The following is a 6,000-nucleotide window of genomic DNA, read 5'->3' as shown; positions in this document are numbered from 1 at the left end:
AGCCAAGCTGCGTCCTGTCCTCCCCCAAAGCTCCCCACCCACCCCCAACCCCAGCCGCCGCTGCCCCTGCCCCTAGCTGCGGGCTGGCATGGGGAAGGCGGGCAGGGAGCCTGCGGGCACCTTGGACAGAGTTCAGCCTTGGGGGAGCTCTGGAGCTTGGGGCCAACCTCCTGTGCGCATTAGATCCAAAAGGGCTCAGCGCGTCTTCTGCAGCATCGCGCCGAGCCGCCGAGCCGAGGGGGGGTGGTGGGAGTGTCAGGGAGGAATGGGAGGAGGGCCGCCAAGTTGGGGAGAGCAAAGGGGGAGAAGGACGGCCTGAGGGCCCCTGTGGCACAGAAGATAGGCGAGGATGTTGGAATCTAAATAAAGAACGGCTTTTTAAAAATCCAAACCGCACGCATCCTCCAGGCAAGCGGTGGCCGAGGGCAGCGTGGTCAGCACCGCGGATAGCAGCGGGCCTGGGCTGCGCTACCAGCCGGCGGAACCGAGCGCACCTGGCGGCGTCAGCACCGCGGATAGCGGCGGCGGCGGCCCGCAGTTCATGACGCTCCACCTGGCCAGGGAGGTCCTCTATCCGCGCTCCGCCGCTCCAGGGGCCCGTCAGCACCGTGGACAGCGACTTGCGGCTCCGAGGCTGCAGCTCTCCGCCCGTCCTCCGCGCGCGCCTTCGCCTCCCCCCCTTCCTTTAAAAAATGAACTTGTGTCACTTTTACTTTGGGGCTGGGTTTTTTTTGTTGTTGTTGTTGATTCTCTCTTTTTTTTCGTTGTGTTGTGTTTTTTTTAAACGAGACTCGCCCACGTGTCCCCGGAGTGATGACGCTGATTGGCTCTGGCCGATTTTGGGGGTGATGTCACGGCTCCGCAAGCCCCTGCCCGATTCCTTTTCAGTTTGATTAAAAGAGACACTGAATTAATTACAGCACAGACCCAACTGTTTACCGGCGATTTCCACACGGTTTGCTTTCATTAGGCCAGTGATGAAGCCCCTAATGAGGGCGATTAGCCGAGGGGGGCACGGCTGGCGGGAGGAGGACCGAGTGGCTGCGCGGCCGCTGGATTGGGATGTGCTGTTTTTAAAGCGTTCCCCGACCCCTTCCCAGGTCACTCGAGTTGCTTTGTCCGTGGCTCTGTAGTAGATCATTTTTGTCCCCCGTTTTTCTTCCTCCAGTGGACAGAAAGGTATTAAACCCAGCGGAAAAAGAAGTGTCTGCGTGGGTGTGTGCGTGCGTGTGTGCGCGTGTGTGTGTGTGTCCGTGTGAAGAGACAGAGAACCCCTTTCCTAGTTCGAGGAAGAAATTTTAATTTACGTTGTTTTCAGGGCGTTTCTGTTGGGTTCTAGATGTTTCCCGTGTAGGACAATTTGCAAGCCTCTCCTTCTGGCCCTTTGGGCCCTGCAGTCCTGGGAGGGTGGAGAAGGCCTAGTGTCTGCCTGGGAGGTGACCTGAAGGATGGTTTTTCTCTGGGGCGAGGATGGAGACCGTGAGAACATCGTGCCCGGAACAACAGGGTAAAGCGTAGAAATTCTGTGGTCCAGGGAGGCCGCCAAGGACAAAGAAGGCAGTCACACGCCACTCCCCTGCCAGTGGCCTCCCCTGCGACGCACGTCCGGGGGAACTGGTGTCTTGTACCTCGGAATAGGACCGCGCCCGAGTGCGACCGTGCGAGCGTAGACGTCTGTTTCGGACTCCGCGCGCAGCCGGCGCTCCCCGGGAAGAGCGAGCGGTCAAGGCAGGACTGGAAACGTGGCCTTTGCCTTGGGAATATCGCCGCGCCCCCCACACCCCGGCCGCCCTCCCGACCTTGGCTCGGTCTTTAGTTCCACGTCTTTCTGGGTGGGCCTCAGGTGGTGCCAGGGCCCAGGACCCCAGGCAGATCTGGAGCGCACTCGGGCCTGATCCTCTCCGCGCTGCCCCGGGATCGGGACCGGGTCTGCGGGAGCGGAGCTCCAGAGAGTGCCCTCGCCTTTGAGCGGTCCTGCTGGCCCCGAGCGCGCCTTTCACCCTCCGCACGCTTGGAAACCAGGCCTTCGCCGGGCAGCGCGTTCCCGCTCCCCTTCCTGGTTCCCCAGAAAACTACCGCGGGCCAGACGCCCGGCTCCTTGTCCGAGCCCGCAGCGGGACCACGAGGCGCTCCATCCCCAAACCCGAGACCTGGCCTGAGCAGCCCCGCGATGTCAGGCAAAGTAAAAACTTTCTCCTCCCTGGGGCCGGGTTGGCGGTGGCCTCACGCCCGGCTCGCCGCGCTCTCCCTCTGCGCCCGCCGGCAGATTGGAAGCGGCCGGCCGCCGGCCGACCTGGGGGCGAGGACGGGCGGCTCCCCGGGGACAGCGGGCTGCGCTCGGCTGCAAGCTGTTGGGGAGGCGGAAGGGAGGGGGCTGCAATGGACGCCTCCCGCCACGGGGCCTTGCTGGCCCGTGGTTTATTTCAGTTTGGTGAATGGGGAAGGGGCCATAAATCAAGAGAAGGAGGCAGCAGCGGAGGGCTGCCCTGGCGCTTCCCCGCTAGCCCCCGGCTTGGACCTCACTCCTGCTCGGGGTGCTTGTGGAGAACCCACTCCCCCCCCTTACCCACCCTCCCCTGCTCCCCCAGCCTGTGTCTCATCTCCTGGAGCCACCGAGGTCCTCACTTGGGTCGTGAGATATCCCCATCTCCAGGGACTGCTAACGGTGGTGAAGCCCCTGGCCACCGTGCCACAGGAGAGTCTGCAGTCCCTAGCAGCCGTTGCCCAAGCCAGCACTGGGGAGGTGCTGCTGGACACACCGGATCCTTCTGGCCTCTGGGTCTTAGGCTGCGGTCTGGATCCCTGACCCAGCCACAGTAAAACCAGAGCAGCCGCTGCCACTTGATGGGAACAGGAGGGTGGGGCTTGGGGGTGGGGAGCTGGCTGGAACCTCTGGGGTGGAAAAGAACTCTGTAACCCCAATTTCCTACAGCCTTGGCCAACTTCTCTGTGCTTTTTGAAGGCGTAAGAATATTTAACAGACCACATATACTATCATTAGTATTGAATTATTAATGTCTATTATAAAATAAACGTGCTATGCAATTTATTTCATTTGGAATTTAGGATTTAGCTTCTTCTCACTAACATGGTTTTATTCCTATCCAGATCCACTGAGGTACCTCCTTTCTCCTTCATCATCTGGGTGGGCCCTGCATCTTAGCCTGTCCGTAGCTGAGAGGTTTGTGTGTGCGCACCTGGGCTCATGCTTACCTGGGATGGAGCCCAGGACCTGGCGTTTTACTAAATGTCCAGGAGCTCCTGATCAGCCCCACCCTTTGGCAAAGAAGCCTAGTTGGTAAGGAGGGGTATCAGGACTAGGATGAGCTGGGTGTAAACCTTGGCAAATTGCCCAACTTCTCTGAGCCCCCACTGACACAGTGGGAAGCAGGTCTCTCTCCCCAGCCTACTGCTCTCAGCAGTTCTCGGTCCCCTCCCCAAAAGCCTGGGAGACGGGCTTGGAGACCTCAAGGGAAGGAAGAAAATGAGTGTGGCCAGGGCACTTCCAGAGCCATGCTCTTAGGACCACTCAATCTTAACCTAGGCCCCAGAACTGCCACTCCAGCACCCACGTTCCCTGTCCTGAGCATCCTTTCAAGACCCCAGACCCTATACACCCACTTCCCACCTCCTCTTGGAATCTCTTGCGTCAGATTACAGTTCTTCCTTGCCCAGTCCCTTGAGATTGTTTTCTTTTTAAACACTTAGCACTTCTGGACCCAGAGCCCTAGAAGGTCCAAGACCAGCCACCCACAGAGAGAGGGATGGGGCAGGCACACGCACTGGCAAGTCCTTAGAAGGCTCTGGTCAGCCCCTCTCTCCTGCCAGCCAGGACCCCAGCATTCCCCTTAGTACACAGCATCAGCATCAGGAGCCAGCTGTAGAATCCACATCCTTCTCTACCTAGGCTCTTGGCTTGGACTTGACTTTGGGTGAGGGATGGACCTGGGAGAGCATGGGCTTCTGGCTGGGTCATGGCTCTCATCAGCATCCTCAGAACCCAGCCCTGACTTCCTCTCTCCCCAACCCTGCTCAACCCTGGGGCTGGAGGAAGGGTTGCTTTTGCCGGTTTTGTTCATCTGACTCAGCAGACAGAGCCACCCGCCAGGAGAGCTATGCTCAGCGCTCTTGAGAATGACCCTGAGGGTTCTGCTCATATGAGAATGTGGCACGCGGGCAGCTGGTCTAGGGCAGCATGTGGGGCTGGGGATGAACTAGAGCCCTGACTCTGGAATCTAGGACTGGTAAGTCCAGCAAATCTTTTTTTTAAAATGTTGATATTTTTGTCTCTCCTGGGCTTTAAATGTTTGGTTTAAAAATATTGTTATCAGAAATATTAATTACTGAGTTTGTTTGGAAATCCCTTGAATTTTACACCTTAGGCAAATTTTGTTCCTGAAAAGTTGTTGTTGTTTTGTGGAAATGGGGACTGAACCCAGCAGTGCTCTCTCATGGAGCTGCACCCCAGCCCCCTTTGAATGTTGTCACAGGGTCTCACTGGTCTCAATTTGCAATCATCCTGCCTCAGTTTCTTGAGTTGTCTCTGTACCTGGCTGAAGTCACACTTATTTTTAATTTCAATTTGGGGGATTGAACTCAGGTGCTTTACCACTATTGACATTCCCAGCCTTTTTATTTAATTTTTTTTATCTTGAGACAGGGTCTCACTATAATTTGCCCAGGCTGGCCTTGAACTTTCCATCCTCCTGCCTCAGACTCCCTAGTGGCTGGGATAACAGGAGCACCACTGTGCCAGCTTTATGTATTTGCTTTTAAAGCAAACCACTGAACCATCTCTTCCAGCTGCACAGTGGGACGATGTTGCCCAGGTGACTCTTCATACGTGGCCTGGATCCTGAGGAACGGTGGTCACGCAAATCATGTTATGACTACTAATCATAGCTGGAGACTTTCCTTCAGTGGTCGGTGTCCCTAACTACTGAGGATTGGACTGAGGATTGAGGTGACACCAGCCCTGGGTGCCAGCCTCTCTCTGTTTTGACAGCCAATGGGTTGGGCAAGGATCTGAAAAGAGAGTAGGCCTCAAGGCCAGGATGTTCACAACCTTTTGTGTCTTTTTAGGTCAAAACCCCGTGGCACTCCTGAAAGCAGGAAAGAACATTTTCTGTTTTTCTTCCCAATTCCTCCCATCTTCTCTCTAGCTCTCCCTGCTCCCTCCCTCTCTTCTTTCCCGCTGAGCTTGCTGTCCTGTGCTTCATGCTAGATGCTTGCAAGTCGTGGCAGGGAAGACCCACCCCGCTGGAGCCCACAGAATGCAGTGGTGCCCATCGGGACGAATCTCCTTCATTGTGCGCGGGTGTGGTCAGTAGGACAGTACTCCCCCAGCATGTCTGAGGCTCTGGGTTTGTTCCCCAGCTCCCCTTCCCAAAATTTTTCTAGATAATTATCCACTTGCAGATTCAAGTTTGTAATTTTCCTGCATTCAGTTCTAGGAACCTGTATAAAAAGCCAGCCTAGTCCCCCCCCCCCCCCCCAATCCTTAATGATGATTCCAAGCATCAAAAGGTTTCCCAAAGAAAAAGAAAGGCAGAAAAAAAGTTTTGGTCTATAAGAATAAATGCAAAAGAAAGTTGTTGGCTGGAGACGCAGACCTGCCCAGCTGCAGTACAGGTCCACCTCAGTATGGAGCATGGACCTGCCATAGGGGCAGTCTAGTCTCCGCCATCTGCTGTTTCCAAGGTGGCACTAGCTGGGTGCTAGGATAGTGAATCAAGAAGGCAGACTCTCTCTGGACTCAGGACCTCCTGGGTGGGATTAGATCTTGGCTACAAAGTACTTTCTCTTCCAGCTTCTAGGAGTCCCTGCCAGGCAGGTAGCTGACATGCCCAGGGGCCACTAGTCCTGCTGAGAATCCTTCACAGCCGTCAGCCTCCAGAAGCCCCTGACCCCCTCCTTTCTTCTGGGTTCAGGAAGTGATTTGCTTTAAAAACATACATGAAGCCTGCATGGTGGCCTGTAGTTATGAGTTTTCTGGGTATG

Source organism: Marmota flaviventris, chromosome 13 (genome assembly GCF_047511675.1).
Source record: "Marmota flaviventris isolate mMarFla1 chromosome 13, mMarFla1.hap1, whole genome shotgun sequence".
NCBI lineage: Eukaryota > Metazoa > Chordata > Mammalia > Rodentia > Sciuridae > Marmota > Marmota flaviventris.
The sequence above is the reverse complement of the archived record's forward strand: the minus strand, read 5'-3'. Positions refer to the sequence as shown.